This window comes from Cricetulus griseus, chromosome 3 (genome assembly GCF_003668045.3).
Source record: "Cricetulus griseus strain 17A/GY chromosome 3, alternate assembly CriGri-PICRH-1.0, whole genome shotgun sequence".
NCBI classification, from domain to species: domain Eukaryota; kingdom Metazoa; phylum Chordata; class Mammalia; order Rodentia; family Cricetidae; genus Cricetulus; species Cricetulus griseus.
This window is the reverse complement of record NC_048596.1, coordinates 74,100,968-74,123,200: the sequence shown is the minus strand read 5'-3', so window position 1 is coordinate 74,123,200 and position 22,233 is coordinate 74,100,968. Positions and strand designations below refer to the sequence as shown.

At 42.1% G+C, this 22,233-nt stretch overlaps 1 protein-coding gene across 2 annotated transcripts in view; it reads left to right on the top strand.

The window, feature by feature from the left end:
* The first annotated feature begins 1,047 nt into the window (after positions 1-1,047).
* The window catches only part of Sgf29 (SAGA complex associated factor 29), a 44,806-nt gene continuing 23,620 nt past the window's right edge, over positions 1,048-22,233 (top strand). The window contains exons 1-2 of one of the 2 annotated variants that reach the window (XM_027404653.2): positions 1,048-1,220; positions 22,087-22,225. The gene's annotated coding sequence lies outside the window, so the exon portion shown is untranslated. The remainder of the gene's footprint in view (positions 1,221-22,086; positions 22,226-22,233) is intronic. The other variant, XM_027404652.2, reaches the window with a different exon arrangement.

Sequence of the window (22,233 nt, the reverse complement as noted above, 5' to 3'; positions counted from 1 at the left end):
CAGAGGCAAGCGGATTTCTTTCTTTCTTTCTTCCTTTCTTTCCTTCTTCTTCCTTCCTCCTCTTCCTCCTCCTCCTCCTCCTCCTCCTCCTCCTCCTTCTTCTGGTGTTTCGAGACAGGGTTTCTCTGTAGCTTTGGAGTCTATCCTGGCACTCGCTCTAGAGACCAGGCTGGCCTCAAACTCAGAGATCCACCTGCCTCTGCCTCCAGAGTGCTGGGATTAAAGGCATGCGCCACCGACACCTGGCTTTTTTTTTTTTTTTGCAGGCTGATTTCTGAGTTTGAGAGCAGCCTGGTCTACAAAGTGAGTTCCAAGGACAGCCAGGGCTATACAAGAGAAACCCTGCTCAAAACAAAACGAAACAAAACAGATTTATTCTCTCTGTCTCCCTGGTGTGTGTGTGTGTGTGTGTGTGTGTGTGTTGTACAGGTGCAATGTCCTTGGAGGCCAGAAGAGAGCATCAAATCCCTTGAAACTGGAGTTTCAGGCAGGTGTGAGCCAGCAAACCATCTTGACTTTTTAGGGGTTATGAACGAAATACAAGGATAGATACTTGAGGTGGGTGTACTCCTGAGGGGTGAAACCACGAGATAGGCTTCTGAGGAATACCTTTGTAGCAAAATGTTTGCATGACCACATCTTTTATTTCCTGGGATGATTCTGTAAAAATGTTAACCCCAAACTGATTATTTACAATTTTAAAATATTTTTGGATAAATTTTAGATTCACAACAAAGTCAGAGTTCTCATGCCTTCTGGCGGCCTTCTTCCCAACGATGCGATGTTTTTTTTTTTTTTTTTTTTTTTTTTTCTGGTGTTCAGGATCCGGTCCCATCAGCTCCCACATGCTAGGCTCCATACATGCTTTTTTGGTCCGCTTGATTTATATGAAAGTTTTCGGGGGAGTATGTGAAGACATGGAAAACAAAGAAGCACTCTGATTTATCAAATCATGGTGAAATAGATTAGGGCACAGGTGTCAAAGTAAAAACTACGTTTCCCAGGGTGCAATGCAGCACGTCACAGAGAAGTATCGGGCATGCGCAAAGGAGTCCTCCGCGCTCGACCGCGCTCATAAGAGAAACAGCGTGTGTGGTTCTTGACGTGCCGCGAACCTTCGAACACAAGTGCGATACTACCCTGTGAGGAAGCGTTCCAGCGACTCTCCTGTTCCCGCCATCGCAGTTGCCAGCGCGACGTGCTTTTTTACCCCAGACTCGGTAGGTGGGACGGGACCAAGGCAAAGCACTTCCAAGCAGCGCGGGAACGAAGGGCCAGCGCTCCTGCCCGGCTCCCGGCTCGCTCAGGCGGCTTCGGAAGAGACGCGCAAGCGCCCTAGACGGGGAAGGGGGCGGGGCTGTGGGTGCCTGCGCCCCGGCTCCCTGGGCCTGCGCGTGCGCCTTGCGTCCCTGGCGAGGTGGGAAGCCGCTGGAGCTGGCTTACCTTGGGGTAGGCACCTGGTACTCGGCCTGAGAGTGTGCTCCAGACACCTGCACTTTTTGCTGCTTGCTCAAAAGCTTATTGGTTTTTTGAGACGGTCTGGCTCAGCCTGGTCTTGAGCTCGCAATCGTCCTGCTCCAGTCCCAAGTGCTGAGATTACAGACTTGAACCACACGTTCCCTAGAGGTGTCCATTGACACAGCAGAGTAACTTCATCCCACCCTCCAGTTCACTCACCCGTCAGCTCACACATGCATCCTAGGGCGTCGGCTTCTACTCCTAAGTATCTTCCCCCACCATTCTCTCTCTGTTCTGCTCTCTCCAGGCAAGCCCTGTCTCATGTCATTCCAGAGAAACTGCTCTACCAAAGCCACCTTGATTTCTAGATTGCCAAGTTCAGTGGTGAAGGCTTGGAAGTATTCTCTTCAATTGCCTAAAACTCTTGCTCCATTTCCTTATCTTTAGTGGTTATACCATGGAAATACATAAACACTACATCTTACCTTTCTTTCGGTTCACTCCTTGGGTATTGTCTGTTTCACACGTTCAGTGTAAATAACATTTATTTGGTGCTACTCTCTTTTCTATCTTTTGGTTTTATTTTTTGAGATAGGATTTCTCTGTATAATAGCCCTGGCTGTCTTGGAACTCATTTTGTAGACCAGGCTGGCCTGTAACTCATAGAGATCTGTCTGCCTCTGCCTTCCAGTGCTGAGATTAAAGTCATGGGCCACTATGCCTGGCAACATTTTATTTCTTAAAGATTATTTATTTTTATTAATAAGAGTATTTTGCCTGATGTATGTTTATACACCACATGCAGAGACCACTAGAGGTTATTGGATCTCCGGAAACTGGGACTAGTCACCACGTGGGTTCTGGGAATTGAACCTGGGTCCTATGGAAGAATAGCCGTGCTCTTGACCACTGAGCCATTGCTATTATTATAATTATTATTATTTGGAGATAGATTATTTGGACTCTGTAGTCCAGACTGACTTTGAATTCATGATGATTCCCCTGCTTTGATCTCATGAGTGCTGCAGATTTTTTTTTTTTTTTTCGAGACAGGGTTTCTCTGTGTAGCTTTGGAGCCTATCCTGGCACTCGATCTGGAGACCAGGCTGGCCTGGAACTCACATAGATCTGCCTGCCTCTGGCTCCCAAGTGCTGGGATTAAAGGCGTGTGCCACCAACGCCTGGAGAGATTTTATTTTTATTTCATGTGTACAAGTGTTTTGACTATGCATATGTGTGTGTATTAAGATTCTCACAAAGGTTTTTAAATTGGATCTTCTGTGTTGAAAATACCAAATTGGTATCACTAAAATTTGTGGCCACAGCCTATCAAGTAGAAAGCTGAACATTTAGGATTGGAAGTTGAGTGTGGATGATCCTAAATGTTGCTTGTACGTTCAGGTTTAGATTGTAGTCACAAAAAAAACTGAATTTGAGGGGCTGGAGAGATGGCTCAGCCGTTAAGAGCACTGACTGTTCATTCAGAGGGCCTGAGTCCAATTCTCAACAACCACATGGTGGCTCACAACCACCTTGAATGAGATGTGGTGCCCTCTGCTGGCACGCAGCAGAAGACTGTATACATAATAAATAAATAAATAAAATCTTTTTTGTTTGTTTGTTTTTTTGATTTGTTTTGTTTTTAGAGACGGAGTTTCTCTGTGTAGCTTTGGAGCCTATCCTGGCACTGCTCTGGAGCCTCTGCCTCTCTCTGAGTGCTGGGGGGGAGTGCCACCCCCCCAAAAAAAACCTTAAAAAAAAAAAAAAAAAAACTGAATTTGAACCACATCTTTGCCACTTACTACTTTTGGACCTTGGTAATTACTTCTTCAGATTCAGTTTCCCACAAGTACTAAATGAGCAGTCCTTTTCAGGGTTGTTAGGAAAATGACCTGCATGAAAGCAGTTGGCATCTGGTATTGCTTAGTAAGGGACAACTGTGATTTCCCTGTTAGGATGCAGCATAGAGGTACATGAAACAGTGTTAGCATGGGTTGGGTCACAGGGTTATAGAGCTGAGAAGTCTGATGGTCTGCCATCTAATAAGCTGGAGGCCAAAGTAGACCAGGCTGAGCCCAAAGCCTAACAACTGCAGTTTGGATGATAACCACTTCTGGAAACATCCTCACGAGTACTCCCAGAAATACTGTTCTATTAACAGTAGAACAGTCAGCTTAACACATAAAACAGCCATTACATTCCTTATCTGGGACTTAAACCTCAGGTCTTGGGTAGGCTATGCTGTGTTCACTGCCCAACAGAGCCCTTGTGTTCTTTTTTTTTCTCTCTCTCTCTCTCTCCTTCCTTCCTTTCTTTCTTTCTTTCTTTTCTTTTGAGACAATGTTTTTCTGTGTAACAGCCTTAGCTGTCCTGTAACTTGCTCTGTAGACCAGGGTGGCCTTGAACTCACAAAGATCCACCTGCCTCTGCCTCCTGAGTGCTGGGATTAAAGGCGTGTGCCATTACTGCCCTGCCAGGGTTCCTTTGTGTTTTCACAACAGGTTTTCTCTGTGTAGCCTTGACTGTCCTGTAACTTTGTAGCCCAGGCTGGCCCCAAGTTTAGAGATTCTGTTGACTCCTGAATTCCGGGCTTAAAGGTGCCTGCTGCCACCACCTGGCAGCCCTGTGTTCTTTTTCAATTGCTACATTGACCATGGGCATGCTGATGATGTATTCTGTGTAACCATGGTCTAGTAGCAGTTTACAGGAGGAAAAAATGTTTCTTCTATGATTTCCTTTCCTATGGAAAATGCTGAACTGCAACAAAATTTTAATTTAGAGGAAGACCTGGAATTTGCAGCCTTCTAACCATTAAGTCCCAGTTTTACTGGTGTTCCTGAGTTATCACCATAACTTCTCACTTTTCAGCAGCAAAGAACCATGCTTTCCCAGTGTCTTTCCCCGAGCTCATTTTTCTGGTAGCTCAGTGGGGCCTTTTCTGAGCTCCTTTTTTCTTAGCCTCTTCCCACTAGTCCTAAGGCTTTTGCAACAGCCTGTAGGTTGACTGTTTTTACATTTACCCCAGTCATCTCTAATCTAAGCTCCTTATTCACTACATCCCATGATTCTAAATAATACATGATTTTTTTTTTGAACCAGAATCTTTTCGACCATTTTTACAACCTACACTCTCCTGAGTGACCTGGAACTTGCTTTGTAGACCAGGCTGGCCTCAAACACATAGAACCTGCCTTCCTTTCTCCAGAGTGCTGGAATTAAAGGAACATGTCACCATGCCTAGCATAACTAGAATTTTTTCTCTCCCAAGATTTATTTATGTGTAAAAGTTTTTTACCTTAATGTATGTATGTGCATCATGTCTGGGGCCCTTGGAGGCCAGAAGAGGATGTCTGCTCTCTTGGAATTGGTGTTACAGTTGTGAGCTATCAAGTGGGCACTGGAACTGAAAGCCAGGTCCTCTGCAAGGCAGCAAATGCTCTTCACTGCTGAGCTGTCTCTCCAGCCCCATAACTAGACTTTTATATTTTTTGAAAATTTGCATTTTGGGAATAGTCAGATTTGGGCAGGGTATCATTATTTTATAGCCCCAGGTAAGCCTTAAGTTCAAATTACTCCTGCCCCTGCCTCCAATGTGTTGGGATTATAGACATAGCATCATGGCTCTTTATTCTTCCTTTCTTCCCGTCTCTTCTCCTTCCCTTCTCCTCCTTTCCTTCCTTTTTTGGAGACAGGGTCCCACTATGTAGCTCTGGCTGTCCTGTAACTTCATATGTAGATCAGGATGGACCTGAACTCACAGAAATCTATCTGCCTGCCTCTGCCTCCAGAGTCCTGGGACTAAAGCTGTTTGCCACCACACCCAACTCTTTTTTTCTGGCACATGTTCTTCTTTATGTGAAAATGAATAATTCTGTGGTGCTAAAAATAGTGTTGTAGAGGCTGGAGAGGTGGCTCAGCAGTTAAACATTTGTTTTTTCGTTTGTTTGTTTGTTTGTTTGATTTGTTTTTTTTGTTTTTTTGTTTTTTCGAGACAGGGTTTCCCTGTGGCTTTAGAGGCTGTCCTGGAACTAGCTCTTGTAGACCAGGCTGGTCTCGAACTCACAGAGATCTACCTGCCTCTGCCTCCCAAGTGCTGGGATTAAAGGCGTGCACCACCACCACCCAGCTAAACAATTGTTCTTACAGAGGACTGGGGTTCTGTTCCCAGCACTCACATGGCAGCTAACAACTGTCTTTAATTCCAGTTCTAGGGAATCTGACACCTCTTCCAACCTCTGAAGGCTTCTTCATCCATGTGGTACACATAACATATACTCAGGTACACATAAAACTAGTACTAAAAAATAATGTGCTGGGCATTGCGGCACATGCCTTTAATCCCAGTACTCAGTAGACAGAGGCAAGTGGATCTCTGAATTTGAGGCTAGCCTGGTCTACTACAGAGCAAGTTCCAGGATAGTCAGGCTACACAGAGAAACTCTGTCTCAACAAACAAACAAAAAATAGTGTCATAAATGTGGAAGAAACTATTATCTTGCAGAACTTGTTGAAGTCATGTCTTCAAGACTCAAGTTTGTAGGAAAAAGAAGTTGCACTTCCTAGATATTTAAGACCTGTGCTTCCAAGAGCGCAGTTCAGTAATAAAAATAGAAATAACTGAATTTAGAAATAGAAAAGCGGCAGTTTGCCAAAAGAAGATAATATAAATTATCACTAATCACATGCAAATCAAAGCAACCAGGGCCAAAGAAGTAGTAAGGTGATCAAGCACTTGCCTAGTATTTGCAGGGTCCTGGGTCATCACGAGAGCCTCTGTACTGCACACAAACAGATACAGCAGTGAGATAGCAGTAAGACTCACTAGGATGCCTATAGCAAAAGTACAGTAGTGCATGTTGGCACAGACACAGACCTTCTAGAATCTCATTGCTGGCCTTAACATGGCACAGCCACTGTGAAAATAACCTGGCTGTTCTTTGAAAGGCTAGACACAAATGATCCAATAATTCCACTCCTGTGAATAAACCTTTTGTATGTCAATACAAAAGCTTGTATAAGCTCTGTCATGGGGTGCACACCATAATACTGGCTCCTTGGGTGCTGAGTTAGGTAGATTACTTCAGCCCAAAGATTTAAGGGGCCCACAAGCATAGTAAAGATCTTATCAGAAAACAGGCTGGGTACAATATCACACATTTGTAATCCCAGCACTTGAGAGGCTGAGGCAGAACTGTGAATTTAAGTCTATTATGGCTTCATGAATTCAATCTCTGTCTTTACTTGAGCAAATAACACATCTCTTGGTACATGGTATGTAGCCATTGATCTAGCAAATGCCTTTTTTCTCAGTCCAGTCCATAAGAACCCCCAGAAGCAATTTGCTTTCAGTTGGCAAGGCCAGCAGTACAACTTTACAGTTTTACCTCAAGGATATATTAACTCTCCAACCCTATATCATAACTTAGAGGGGATCTTGATTTTCTGACTCTTCTACAACTTACTACCTTCTAATTTGGCTTTCTCGGTGCTTCTAGCCTCATTTTTTAACCCTAACATTCCTTTTAACTCTGTTTTTACTTTATCAATAGTAAAACTGTCTTTTTTTTTTTTACACAAGTTTTCATAGGTACATTATTTACAGTAGCCAAAAAGTGGGCACAAATCAAATGCCCACAGTTGACAAACTGATAGAGTGTTGTATATCAAAACAATGCTAATATTATTCAGCGGTATAAATGAATTAAGTATGTCTCTAGTTTGTGTCCAGACACCATACCAGAACAAAGACTGAGCAAAGACCTACATAAACACATCCAGACTCACCAATTGATAGAGAGCAGAATGTGCTCTCTGTACGCTCTACTAGTGAATTGGGGGGGATGGGGGGGCGGCGGTGTCCTCAGATATAGTATCCGAGGAAATGTTGAAGGAAGACCCCCCCCAGACTTTTATTAATATTCCAGCATGCTTGTGGGGTCATTCACCTGTACAAAATGGTGATGACTCTGAGAGGAGCATGCAGATTCTTTGTAAGCACAGCTGGGGCAATTTCAGGTGTGGTTAGGTCATTCCAAACATAATTGGTTAAGCAAGCATCAGTTACAGTAGCGTATTTTTAATTGGCTGAGGTTTAGTCTTATCATTTTTGGACATACTTGCAAAGCTTGGACAAGTTTGGATATGACCCAGAAGGGGCGACTGGATTTGTCCTTGTCCTTGAGACCTTGTGAGGTTCCCTCAGGCCTTTCCCTGAATGCAAGGACATTGTGGATAAATGGCCCTTTGTGGAGAGACACCTATTTTGCCCTTCTTAGAGAACTGAAACCTAAACTCAGTTGTGAGAGTGGGAGAGTTTAACTCCTTCATTTCCCCCCTTGAGCTTGGTTCTATCTTGGATCTTTGTGATGGGTCTAGGGGCTGATACTGCAATTTTAGCATCATCAGCTTAATAGTACCCAGACATGAATATCATTTAGTTAAGGCATCAATGATATAAGAGCCATTAGGAATTAGCAGAAGTAGAAGGGTCAAAGGCCCTGTGATAGTTGACCGAGTTCCTTATCTAGAAAGAACTTGGAAGTCAGAATGGGGATTAGTTATAATTTTATCTAGGGTACTGTTTTTGTAAACTTTTTTAGTACAGCTAGATTGTAGTCCTGAATGATTTATATTGAAATAATTTTTTGTTGTTGTGTTTTGAGACAGGGTTTTTCTGTGTATCTTTGTAGACCAGACTGGCCTCAAATTCACAGAGATCTTCCTGCCTCTGCCTCCCAAGTGCTGGGATTAAACGTGTGCGCCACCACCCCCCAGCAAAATAATTTTTAAAAGCTATATAATACCTCTTTGTCCTTTATAAAGAAGGCCAAATACCTTCTCATATTGTAGAGCTATTTTAGTTTATGAGTCTACAAATTGACAAATCTAGGCTGTAAATAGATGTTTCTTGTCCCGACCGCCTGGCCCCAAGTAACTGACTCAAAGGCTGCATGTGAATTATAAATACTTGGCTGATAGCCCAGGCTTACACTTACTAGCTCTTACATTTTAAGTTAACCCTTGTTCCTTATTTGCTCTCTGCCACATGGCAGTACCTTTATCAACATGGCACATTCATCTCCTGCTCCCTCTGCCATCTGGCTGGCATCTCCTGAGTCTGCCCTTCTCCTTCCCATCATCCTTAGTTTGGTCATCCCGCCTATGCTGCCTGCCTGGCTACAGGCCAATCAGTGTTTTATTAAACCAATTCAAATGACAAATCTTTATACTGTACAAGAAGATTATTCCACAGCATTTCTCTCTTTCTGTCTAATTAAAAATGAAGGTTTTTAACTTTAACATAATAGATTATATACAACAAGAATAGTTATCAAGTAAGAATTATAGTTACAATATCTAGGCTGTTTGTATTTGACAAAATTAGAGAAAATATTCTATTATTTGTTTCATCTTTGTGACTCTAAAGTTTTACATTTAATTTGCCTTTTTATCATAATTAAAGAAAACTAATTATAACTGTTTAGTCTTCAACTCCATCAGCGACCCCAGAAGGGTGAAATGTTACCTAAGGACACAGACCTCAAGCTTCCTGGACAGTCATCCAAAGTCTCTGTAACATTGGGGCATCCAGCTCTGGCCTACAAGACTTTCCTTTGAAGCAGGGAATTTTGAAGGACTGTCCTACCTTGTCTTGGCAAAGTTCAGCAGTCTCCTTTTTTGCATCCTGCTGGTCAGTTTGAACAGTAACTGTCAGCAATTGAGTCAAGGGCAGTTTCTTTGCCCATATGGCTAGTTTCTTTGATGCCTGTCATCCTCTCTGAAGTAGATTTGTGCTTCCAGAAGCAGACACGTCTCACTGTCATGAAAAGTCTTAGGTTATTAAACATATTAAATGCCATATTCTTTAGGTCTTTGAAGTGTTTGAAGACCATCAATCTAAATATATCTGTGTCTGACCTTGAAAACATACCTACCTTGACTATTACAGATGACTAATATGTATTTCTTAATTATATATTACATTTTAAATGAGCTACATAAACACAATACCTTAAACAAGAATAGAAATATACATAGAGTGCAATAAAATTAACTTTAAATTTGTATCAATAAACCAAAATCTATACCAATGTAAAATATTTAAGACTAGGAGTTGCTTTTTTAGTTTAAAAGTAGGTTCAATAATCTTTTTTGTTTTTCCAAGACAGGGTTTCTCTGTATCTTTGGAGCCTGTCCTGGAACTCACTCTAAACCCTACTGGCTTTGAACTCAAAAAGATCTGCTTGTCTCTGTCTCCCAAGTAGTGGGATTAAAAGCGTGTGCCACCACCACCTGGCCTAGGTTCAATAATCTACCCTTTTATCGTATCATTTATATATCCTCCCTTTTTCTTTTCAGAAAGAGATCCTTGAATCTAATCTTTGTTCAGCTATTTTCCTATTATCAATAACAAACCAACTTCTTAAACACAAGGACAAATATCCATATCCCACTGAACAACCAAAAAGACACCCACCCCACCTCTTGGGAATGTGGGCATTGCATTCTTAAAATTGCTTCCTATTCTCTGGGGGTGATAGCATCTTTAGGGGACCATGAAAAAAAATGGAATAATTGCCAAGTCCTGTATCATTGGTAGTCCAGTCTCTGTGTAATGGGAAAGTGTAGGACTTATTTCAAGTCCTGGCTAGCGTAATCTGTGATGCTGGACCATCCCAGCTAGCCACTTTGAAAGTGTCCTGAGCAGTTTGTTGTCCAGAGCTGATCTTTGGGTGGTGTTTGTTAGCTTAGTTGTGTTACCACAATCTAGGTGGAATTGTCACTGTGGGGCCCCATCTTTCTTTTGGAGACTTCAAAAGTCACTGTTAGGCATGGTCATGGTTCACTGCAGAAAACTTAAACATTTTAAATGTCATATGCAGCAGAACTTGAAAAGGTTAAAGGACCATAATTTGTTATGTACATACAGAGTACAAAAACTTAATATCTAGTTACCTGATAGAGACTCAAACCCAAAATCATGTACAGGAAGTTAAGTGAGGCCTTTTTATAGAATTAGTATTCAATATGACAATTAATATCATGACAAAAAGTTTAGTAAATATATATACAAATGAATCATAAATTTTTAGATAATATTTATACCTTAAGAAAAGTTTTAAAAACCGAGCAGTGGTGGTGCGTGCCTTTAATCCCAGCGTTCAACTCAGGAGGCAGAACCAGGCTGATCTCTGTGAGTTCAGGGCCAACCTGGTGTACAGATTGAGTTCCAGAACAGCCAGGGCTGTTATACAGAGAAACCCTGTCTCCAAAAAGAAAAGAAAAAAAAAAAGTTTTAAAGAATGTAAATGAAACCAAAGGATTATGAGATTAGTGGCTACAGACAGTCCCTTAATTTGGGTTTTTCTTTTGTCCCATATCAGGTGGCTCTTCTGACATGAGAAGATTTTGGATTTTTTTTTTTTTAACAAGCATGCTTGGGTTTAAGTGAACTGATATTATAAAAAGATCATTTGCACCGGACGGTGGTGGCACATGCCTTTAATCCCAGCATTCGGGAGGCAGAGGCAAGCGAGACCAGCCTGGTCTACAAGAGCTAGTTCCAGGACAGCCTCCAAAGCCACAGAGAAACCCTGTCTCAAAAAACAAAAACAAACAAACAAACAAAAAAAAGATCATTTGGAATTTATGTCTGTAGAGAACAACAGAGACAAATATTTTGGAAGATTTATGAAATTTTATCCTCTTGGAAATGTGATCTACTAATAGGCCAGTTTACTCTTTTTCTTGGGACATTATCACTAGATGATTCATCCTTTTTCTTCAGATGTCTCATTTGACTGGTGGTCTTCAAATTCCTTAGCTGAACGCCTTCATTCTCCTGGAAAGACAAAAACTGTGTCCCAATCCTAACTTTGGGGAGTTTCCCTTTTGGCAGGTTATATCTGATCAATGAGAAGCCTTTGTTAGTCTTATAAGTTAGTTTAGATTGAATGGCCACACTGTTTGAAGAGCTATCATTTCTTCTAATTGAGGCCTCTCTTGTTGGAATCTAATCTTTATAATATTTGCTTTATGATTTCAACTGAAATTTTTGTTTTATCTTATAAAGCTATTCTATCATCCAGAGCAGTATGTTTTTTTACGAAAGGCATTATGTCTTTTAATTGCTCTAGGGAGGAGTTTCCCCCATGGTCACAGGGAATGATCAGATCATATGGGGGTCTGTGAGAAGACACCCTCCCAAGACATTTCCCTATGGCAAAGGGTTAACTAGTCTGTCTCTTACTGATCTGTATTCATTGGTTCAATGTCTTGCCTTTGTCACACCTTTTGCCTACTCCAGCAGGCAAGGACCTTCTGTTTGGATTATTCCTAGAAGAAACATTGTTTCTAGAAACATTTGTTTCTACAATCCCTTTTCAGGTGACCTTGTTTACCACAATTAAACACCTGACATTTTTATTTTCTTCAAGCCACTGGAAATCATCTGTCCTATCCAATTATCATCATGGTTGTATCATTCAATATTGACTATATCTCAGGTCCATTCCTCTATGGGTGCTGATCTTGCCTTTAAAGGCCTAATTATGCTTTTGCATTGTAAATTAGTATTTTCTTTTTTTTTTTGAAAGATTTTATTTATTTATTATGTATGCAACATTCTGCTTCCATGTATATCTGCACACCAGAAGAGGGCACCAGATCTTATAATGGATGGTTGTGAGCCACCATGTGGTTGCTGGGAATTGAACTCAGGATCTCTGGAAGAGCAGTCAGTGCTCTTAACCTCTGAGCCATCTCTCCAGCCCCCATGAATTAGTATTTTCAAAAGCCAAAGATTCAATTAGTATTCTAGCTTCTAGATTTGGTATCATTCTGTTTACTGCTGAAATCAATCATTGCTTAAAAAAAAAAAAAATCAGTAAAGTTTCTTTTGGACCTTGTATAACTTTAGTAAATGACTCAGTTCTCTTTCCAACTTCTTCAATTCTGTCCCAAGCATTCAGAGCTGCTGTGTGGCATAGAGCCAAGGTGAGGCCATCATATAGAGACTGTCTTTGTGTATGAGCATAATCGTCGTCTCCAAGAAGTTGGTCTTGGGAAATTTCAGTATCTCTAGTCCTACTTTGTTGTTCAATGGTCGTAGCCTCTTCCACCAGGTCTTTCACTGCAATTGAGGACCAGGTTCCAATACTGCTGTAACTAAGTCTTTCCAGTCTTGTGGGATAATTCTGTTATTAGTTTACCTTGAATTTATCATCTGCTTCACAAAAATATGAATGCATACCATATGAGACTATTGCTTCCTCAAATCTAACATTTCTACAGGAATCCAATCAGCTCTAACATAACCTTAGGGCTGTCTGTCATTTGGCAGTTGTTCCCATAAGGTGACTAGATAAATTAAAGTTGGTTATCTGATAACTTTGGGCTGTTCCTCTCTAATTTTATACTGTAATGGTGAGGTTGGTTCTCCTTTAAATTCCTCTGTCTTTGTCTGAATATCTCTATTGTCTGTTTTAGTAAGTTTTTCTAAGTCTTGTAACTTAAGTCAGAATGGCATTATTTTCTCTAGTAATTTTTTCTAAAGCCTTTATCTTGGCACTCATATCAACCAATCTTTTTAGGGATGAAACGAGAATTACCAAACTGTTAGTGTTTATAATTGACATTGTGTAAATCCCACAATTATCCCCTCATTTAATTGTTTCATTTTTAAATTATCCGTTGTGGAATGCTACAGAGACCTAACTCCCTTCATTGAAGTAGTGTTTCTCATTTTTTTAAATGTGGGTAAAGCTCTTTTTAAAAAACTAATTGCCCCCTTTAAGAATTCCCAATTGTGTCACCCAATCTGCTGACAATGACAGTGACATGTGAGGCTGGCTGCCTTTGCATAGCATATCTGAGCAGAGAGCACAAGAGGTGCACAGCCTGGCTGAGGACAGCTGCAGCTACTCTCGTGTAACTGTGAGCTCTACCTGGGCACCAGATAAAGTGTTAATATAATTAATCTAATCAGATAATATAAAATCCAGAGCCAAATATTGGGATAAAAACCTGAAAAATCAGAGAAGCAAGGGAGCTGCCACAGTGACTTCCTGCACCTACCATTCCTCCATCCAAAAGGGGGCAGAGATCCTCTCTCCTCCCCGCCTTATCACTTCCTGTGTCTTCTCTGTACAGTCCTCCAGTCCTCTATGGTTAACTAGAGCCTAGCTGTGCCCTCTGACTCCAAGGAAGCTTTATTTGTCAGAAAACAAAACAAAATATCACACAATACTGGGTCCATTTTTCTGGTATGCCCATGGGCATTTTAGGTAACCATTTTGTCCCCTATGTCAGAGAGTTTCCTTTTGATCTAGCATTTCAGCCTATTAAGGGCAGGGGGCAAGGGATGACATTTTTTTTTTCTTCCTGTAACTATTTCCAGCTCTAACTGGGGTGTTGTCAGGGCCCAGGAAGGCTGAAAGGCTAGACAAAGGCTGGGCAATGGTGCATTCGTCAGAGGCATGTGGTTATCTGACCAGTTATAGAGATAGGGAGTAATCATTGGCTGGACTCATCCACATCAGCTTTCAGCAAGTCATTTGGAGCAGGTTGTAGTCAGCAACTGATGCTTGGATGTGTCTGCCAGCCAAGTAGAAACCTGCTGAGATAGATGTAGACTAGGGAAAGAAGCCAAAATTTATGAACTTAGAGGAAAATATGTTACATTTGGAACTTTCAGACCACAGTCCTTGTAATTGGGAGGGAGAAGAGTCCCAAAACCAGGAAGACAGAGACCATCCTCAGGAACAGACAGAAGGGGAAGCTTAGGTTGTACTTAACAATCTGTATTGAAATTCATATTGTAGAAAAAGCAGGTAGTTGGTATCTGGAAAACAGCAGGAGTAGACTCACACACCCTTGAGACCTAGCAAAAGCTATAGATTTGGGTTAAAAAGCATGAACCTCAGATGTCTTAGACCCTCAGACATCCTAGACCTTCATTTTTTTTTAAGATTTTATTTATTTATTATGTATACAACATTCTGCTTCCATGTGTATCTGCACACCAGAAGAGGGCACCAGAACTCATAATGAATGTTTGTGAGCCACCATGTGGTTGCTGGGAATTGAACTCAGGACCTCTGGAAGAGCAGGCAGTGCTCCTAACCTCTGAGCCATCTCTCCAGCCCTAGACCTTCATATTTTAAAACATCTATAGACCTTTAAAACTTGTATAGACTTTAACCCTTTTTTAACCTAATCATTTATCAGAGATACAAGTAGTTATTACTGAGAACAGTCATTGCAAAGCATGTTCTTTTACTGGAAAATTACATTTGAAACCTGTTTATTCTTTAATATGAAGCCTGTGAGCAAGGCAAACTTGTCTGCCTTTTCTTACCACAGACCTAGTATCTTTAACTAATTAATGTGCTGACAAATGAGTTAACAAGGTGGCTGCAGTCTTGGGGAAAAGAGCTGTTAAACTGGCAAGGCAATTATTAGCCTAATTGTCAAACACCATCAGAGTTCTGAGAAGTATAAATTTCATCTGAGTAAGCAGAAGTGCAGATCAGGCTGCTTCTGGGTCCATTAAAAATGACAGAGACTAGTCCGTTATCTAGATAGCCATCCCAGGCAGCACCAGTCTTCAGCTGCCAGGCCCATAAGGTGAGAATTTTTCCTGGTAAGAAGGAACATGGGAAAGAATGACATTTTGTCTAAACAAAGTGAGGCAATCAATTCTCCAGTGTCCTGTTTGTCCACAGTCTGGGCCAGGTTCTGGTGGCAGGTGTTGCATTGGGGCATTTTTCCCAGTTGTCAGTGTTATCAGTAATCCAGCTGGTATCATTGTTTTGCTTGATATCTTCTTTGGAGACCTCAGGGTCATTTTTAGAACTGGGAGTCTATGTCTATTATAGTAAGCTTTTTTATTAAATAATTTAAATGCCATATTCTTCAGATCGTTGACAGGTTTGAGGACCATTATCTGATGGGGGATGTCCTTCTGTATATATGTTTTTCTTATTGTTTGATAAATAAAACACTGTTTGGCCGATAGAGGCAGGAAGATAGGCAGGGCTGTGAGACAAGGAGAACTCTGGGAAAGGTAGAGTAGCACTGGAAAGAATAGCCATGTGGTGACTGGGAGGATAGGATGCGCTAGGTGTTCTCTGGTAAGATAAGTCCATTGTTCTCTGGTAAGATAAGGCCATGTACAAATACATTGATTAGTAGTTATGGGTTAATAATTAAGACAGAGCTAGCCAATAAGAAGCCCTAGCTATTGGTCAACAGTTTTATAGTTAATATAGTGTCTGTGCAGGACAAGAAAACTTGGCAACAATTATATATTAAGTATATCTGAGCTAAACAATCCTAGGCTTAACCTTGAAAATATATCTAAGTTTGGTAACAACAACCAGGCCATCATGTTACCCTGTAGATAACATTAGTCAAATGGACCTCTCAGGTCCTGTTTTTATCCTATAAGCATTATTATCCATAGACATAAGTATATTCTTAGACATTACAGGAGTTTTTATTTATAGACCATAGATGTGGTGTTGACAATTGAAAAAAAAAAAAGATTTTATTTATTTATTATGTATACAGTCTTCTGCCTGCATGCCAGCAGAGGGCACCAGATCTCATTCAAGGTGGTTGTGAGTCACCATGTGGTTGCCGGGAATTGAACTCAGTACCTCTGGAAGAACAGTCAGTGCTCTTGACCGCTGAGCCATCTCTCCAGCCCAGGTGTTGACAATTTTTAAGAAACAGGTTTGGACTTCTTTATGAAACTCTAAATAACTAAGAGCTTTAGTCCTGCCATTTCATAGAAGGCCAATCATATAGAACCTTGCAAGCCAGAGGGCTGTGACATGATGACTATTAACCTGTATTTTAAATTATACATTATATTTTAAATAAGTTGTATAAGTAGAATACCTTAAACAAGAGTAGAAATATATAACAAAAATAACCTTAAATTTGTATCAACACATTAAAACCTGTACCAACCTGAAATATTTGAGACTAGTAGTAGTTGTTTTTTTACCATGACTAATAATAATTCATAACCAACCCTCTTAAATGGTGACAAACATTTATAACCATTGAATGTGAATGACCTCATCTGTCCTGTAGTTTTCCTTGGCTTTCTCCCTCATATCTGTACCAAAATCCTCAGGTTTTCCCCAGCCAAGTCTGATCTTTATTAATTTTGAGGAAAACTATATCCCTCCCCCCCCAACAAAACCTAAGTTTTCCCAAACATAGCATATATATATATTTTTTTTTTCTTAAGCCAAGATATCCAAAAGTATATAGGTTGGTTTAACTCAGCAGTTTCTTAAGTGTCAGGACAGGAAAGGGTTAAGGTGGGAAAGTAGCCACAGAAAGGGCCTTGGTGGAGAGAGGTGTTATCTATCACAAGGCTGTAAATTATATCCACAGTGAAGAATTTGGTTTAGGAAAGGGGGGGGGGGGAGTTGTGACTGCATGGTCAGTGCAAGCAGCAGGAGGGCACAGAGTGCCTGGCTATCGGTATTCCTGTGTGAGATCATTAGACTCTGCTTAATGCACCCAAAGTGGGGAGGGTAGAGCTCCCTGTCTGCCCTATATTATTTTCCAAGAACACAAAAGAGGATGAAGAGAACATAAACACGTGTATGTAAAAACAAACTCACCAGTGTTCAAAAGAGAAACTGAAAATATGTAGAAGGCAGCCTGTCCCTTGCTCCAGCTCCACACAGAGGACGGGTTCCCATCAGTGGCTACCATAACCAGATTGGAGCTTCCTAACTCCAACAAATTGGAACTCCCCGGTGCCACCAGAAGGGAGTTCTGAGGACCCACACCCGAACAAAGACTGAGCAAAGACCTACATAAACACATCCAGACTCACCAATTGATGGAGAGCAGAGTATGCTCTCCGAATGCTCTACTAGTAAATTTGGGGATCCCCAGACTTCCCAGTCAATGCACTGTTAGACCCCCAGAAAACTCGGGTATCCGGGGTCCCAGGCCACGACCGCGGTCACCCCAATCACCAGGCAGATTCGAGAGTTTGCTGCAAACTGCATGAGGCTTTATTGTAATTTAATGAGCTAACCCCATGTTAGCTTGGGTCTTTTGTCCACCCACCATGGCAGTTGGCTACAAAAGACAGCTCCTAGGGGCTGCCGAGAGATCTTGTAGGGCAGCGTAAGGGGAGTGTCTAGGGGTACGCACAGGCTCATGATTGGTGTGCCTCCAGGCTTGGAGGGTTTGCCCTGTGTTGATTGGCCAACTGGTTGTTATGGCCCATAGGCCCTCCCAGGGTAGTTGCTATGCTCTGTGCGTCATTGCTGTGGGCTTGTCCATAAAGTACACCCAGGGTCGTAAAGCATAGCGCCACCAGCTAACTTCTAATTGGTTCCTTGTCACGAGGCAGGCACCTAACCTCTAGTGACTAAGACAAGGTCATAGCGAGCACATGTTACTGTCATGGCTGCTGAAATGGGGGGCTGGTCCCTTCAGCACCAAATGGAGGGTCCAAGGAAATATTGAAGGAAGACCCTCAGACTCAAATAGTATGTAAGATCAAAGAGCATGCATGTGGGGTCATTCACCTGTACAAATGGTTATGACGGGAGAGGAGCATGCAGGTTCTCTCTAAGCGCAGCTGGGGGAATTTCAGGAGTGGTTAAGTCATCTCAAACCTAATTGGTTAAGCAAGCATCAGTTACACTAGTATACTTTTATAAGGCTGAAGGTGCTGCTGGATTTGTCCTTGAGACATGGTCAGGTTCCCTCAGGCCTAGTCCCTGAATGAAAGGGCATTGTGGATAAATGGCCCTTTGTGGAGAGACACCTGTTTTGCCTTTCTCAGAGAGCTGAAACCTAAACTCAGTTGTGAGAATGGGAGAGTTTAATCCCTTCAGCAGGGAAAGCTTAAAAACAAAACAGTAGATGAGTGTTTACCCAGGACTAAGGTGGTTGACATTAGAAACCCAGGTCAGTGTTGTTTGTATGTTCAGGGTTATACATCTTTTTAGCATAGTTTTATCACCAACAGAAAAAGTCCCTTTCTGTTCTCTCTATTCTTTCCTGACTCAGATTTGCATATTCTTGATATTTCTTATAAATGGAAAGGAAAAGCCAGACATCTTAGCACCCTGGCGGTTAAGACAGAAGGATCATGAATTTGGAGCTAGTTTGGGCTACGTGGTAAGATTCTGTCTCAAAACAATAATACAAAATAAAATAAATCTGTTTTGACTACCTTTCTCCCTTCCTTCCTCCCTCCCTCCCTCCCTTCCTTCCTTCCTTTTTTCCTTTTTTTTTTTAATTAAGGCCGGATCTTGCTATGCAGCCCTGGTTGGGTTAGGGTTAGGGTTATTTTTATGTGCATTGGTGTTTTATCTGCATGTATGTCTTTTTGAGGGTGTCAGATCCCCAAGAACTGACACTTGTAAGCTTCCATGTGGGGTCTGGTAATTTAACCTCTGGAAGAGCAACCAGTGCTCTTAGTCTGAAAGACCTCAGACAAGGTACTTTCGTAGCAGGAGACCCGCACCCAGGAATCAGCGAGACCACATTTGGATGCAAAACCGCAAGAGGTTTTATTGATGGCGCCGGGCACCCGGGGACTTAGCTTTTTGTTAGGCTAAGCCCCGAGCCCCGGAAGGGGAGTCCTTTTATAGGGGAAAAAGGCACCGTAATAGTCAGGCGAAACGGCCTTTATCTTTTGCTGGTCCAGATGGCTGACCTTGGGACGAAGGCTCCCCATTGGGGGGGCGTGGGGGCAGGGGAAGTGGAGGCTGGCGGGGGCAGGGACAGCGGGATGAAGGGGAAGCAGGGCGGCTCCGCCCTTGGCCTTGGAGGTGGCTCCCTGCTCTCAGCTCGCAGCTCCCGGACAAGCAGCATCGCCTGCACTGCACTCTCCAGCCCCTGGCCGCATCCTAGCCCTGCCCTGCTCACGACGACACTGGGACGGGGACACACAACAGAGAGGCAGCGGGCCTTTCAAGTCAATGAGCCTTCTCTCCAGCTCAAAATGGATTTATTTATTTATTTATTTGTTTGTTTATTTATTTATTTGAACCAGGATCTTACTAAGTAGCCCTAGCTGGACTGGAACTCATAGTGTAGATCAGGAGGGCCGTGAACTGCCTGCCTCTGCCACCTGAGTGCTGGGATTACAGTCTTTAGCCACAACACCCAACCTAACAATAAATCTTTTAATGACTGATTCTTTTTTTTTTTTTTTTTTTTTTTTTTTGCTGGCATGGGGCCGGGTAGGCTTGAGACAGGGTTCCTCTGTGTAGCCCTGGCTATCCTGGAACTCACTCTGTAAATCAGGCTGGCCTTGAACTCAGAGAGATCATCTGCCTCTGCCTCCCAAGTGCTGGGTTTAAAGACATGTGCCACCACCGCCCAACTAATAATGGCTGATTCTTAGGGTGATTTCAAGTAATATTTTGCAAGTTTATCTTGTTAGTAATTTTCTTTCTTTTGGGGGACAGGGGCAGGGAACAAGATCAGCTTGTAGCCCAAGCTGGTCTGGAACTCACTATATAGTTGAAGCTGTCCTGGAGTTCCTGATCCTGCCTCCTATTACCAAAGTATTAGAGTTACAGGCCTGGCTCATTGTACCCATGTTTATTTAATTATTTCAACATTATTTTAAATTATGTGTACATATGAGTCTGTGTATAGGTTTATGCATGTGAGTGTTGGTGTTCACAGGGGCCAAAGGTGTCAAATTCCTATCTAAGGACTCAGACTCATGTCTCTGCAACAGCAGCGACTCTTAACTGCTGGACCATCTCTCTAGCCCGCTTTCTTTTTCTTTAAGATTTTATTTATATGCATGTGTGTGTGTCTATGTGAAGATGTGTGCATGTGCTTATGGTGCCTGCAGAACCAGAGAAGTATATCGGATCCCCCAGACCTGGAGGTAAAGGTTGTTGTGGTCAGATCAAAGGTAACTAACTCAATTTCCCTAAATTCCAAAGGCAGGAGGCAGAATAGCTATCTGTGGTGCCTATCAGTATACAAAATCCTATGCTGACCTCCAGGCTCCCTCAGTCTCACACGTACCTGTTAAACATTTCAGAGTCCATGTTAGCATCCTAGTTCTTCTCTCCTACCCTCAACTCCTGTAGCTAACTCATTGGCTGTATTACCCTGCTGTTTCAGCTGTTTTCTCTCTCTCCCTTTCCCTCTGTCCCTCCTCTCCCCTCCCCCCTTTTCTTCTGCTTCTCTCTTGGCAGTCTATTACTTTCTCTCTCTGCCCCTGACCGTTCCAGATGCCTCTGGCTGTTCTCTCTCTCATATCTACAATAAAATCTTCTTAAGCATACTCTCTAACACCCCTTTAAAAAAAAAGGATCTTTGTAGTCCATGCTGTTCTGGAACTCACAGTTCTATCTTTACCCCCAAGTGCTGGAATTACAAGTGCATACTATAAGGCATCACAAAACATTTTGTGTTGTTAGTAGTATTGTATCGTCTGAATAATACAATGCTCCCTTTGGTGTGTTCACATGCTATCACTTCTTATGCTTCCTTTAGATCTTCTTTGGGTTCTTTCCACGTGCTGTGGGATATTGTGGTTTCTTTTCCTTTTTGCAGTACTAGAGATTGAACCCTGGAGTTCTCTCTAGGAAAGCTCGCTTGCACTGAATTACATCTGCAGCCTTTTTTACTTTTTATTTTGAGACAGGGTCTCTGTGCCCAAACTAATCTCAAATTCCACATCATTCCTGCCTCAGCCTCCTAAAAAGTTAGAATTACAGACATATACTCAGACATGTACTACTACACTGGGCTTGCCCCGTGATTTTCTTTCTTTTAATTTTCTTTTTTTTTTTTTAAAGGGAGAATGTTATTGATTGTTGGGCATTTATATTACTATAGGTTAGATTTTGTTTTTGTTTTTGTTTTTTTTTTTTTTTTTTTTGAGCAGGGTTTCACTGTGTAGCTTTGGCTGTCCTGGAACTCAGAGAGATCCATCTGCTTCTGCCTCCTTAGCGCTGGGATTAAAGATGTGCACCACTACTCCTAGCTTCATTCATTCATTCATTCATTCATTTAAAAACAAGGTCTTGTTAGAGCCCTGAACTTGCAGTCCTCTTGCTTGATCTAAGCACTAAGATTGCAAGTGTACCCCATACTTAATTTCACTTTTGACTGCCCCCACAAAGGCAGCCCACATGTAAAGCCTTGGTTGTCAGTGTCTAGCGAGGTAGTGGAACCATTAGGAAATAGGCTTGTAATGTGTATGATATTGGTCAGTTGTCATGTGCTGTTTGAGCTTACTGAGAGGCTGGCCCTGGAATTGGGGTGGACACCTCCATTTTAGACCCAAGCGTGTTTCTCTCATTGTCCACTGAAATCCCTTGTCTGGGGATGGGTTGGCTTCTCTAACCCTATGACAGGGAGAGAAGAGAACAGCTAGAAGGTGAATTTTCTCTTTGAACCATTCCCTTCACAGACTACTGTTGTTCCATCACACAAGTGCCCAAAATGGGAACTGTGAGCTGGAAGTTCAGCCCCGGGAAGCTCATCTGTGAGAGAACCACTCACTCAGGAACTCCAGCTGGCTGCCTCAGCTTTTCCCCAGTCAGCTTCTGCTAGATGTTTCTGAGCCCCCTGTTTGATGCTCCCTTTTGTTTGCTCTCTCAGTTGGACTACTCCAGTCCTCTCTGATGGGTGTTTTGAGAATCCGTTGATGGTGCTTTGCTGCATTGCTGCTCCTACTTGACAGAGATCATCTCCAGACTATACAGGACAGGTCATCCAGGAAGGAAGAACCAGGGCACAGGTGAAAGG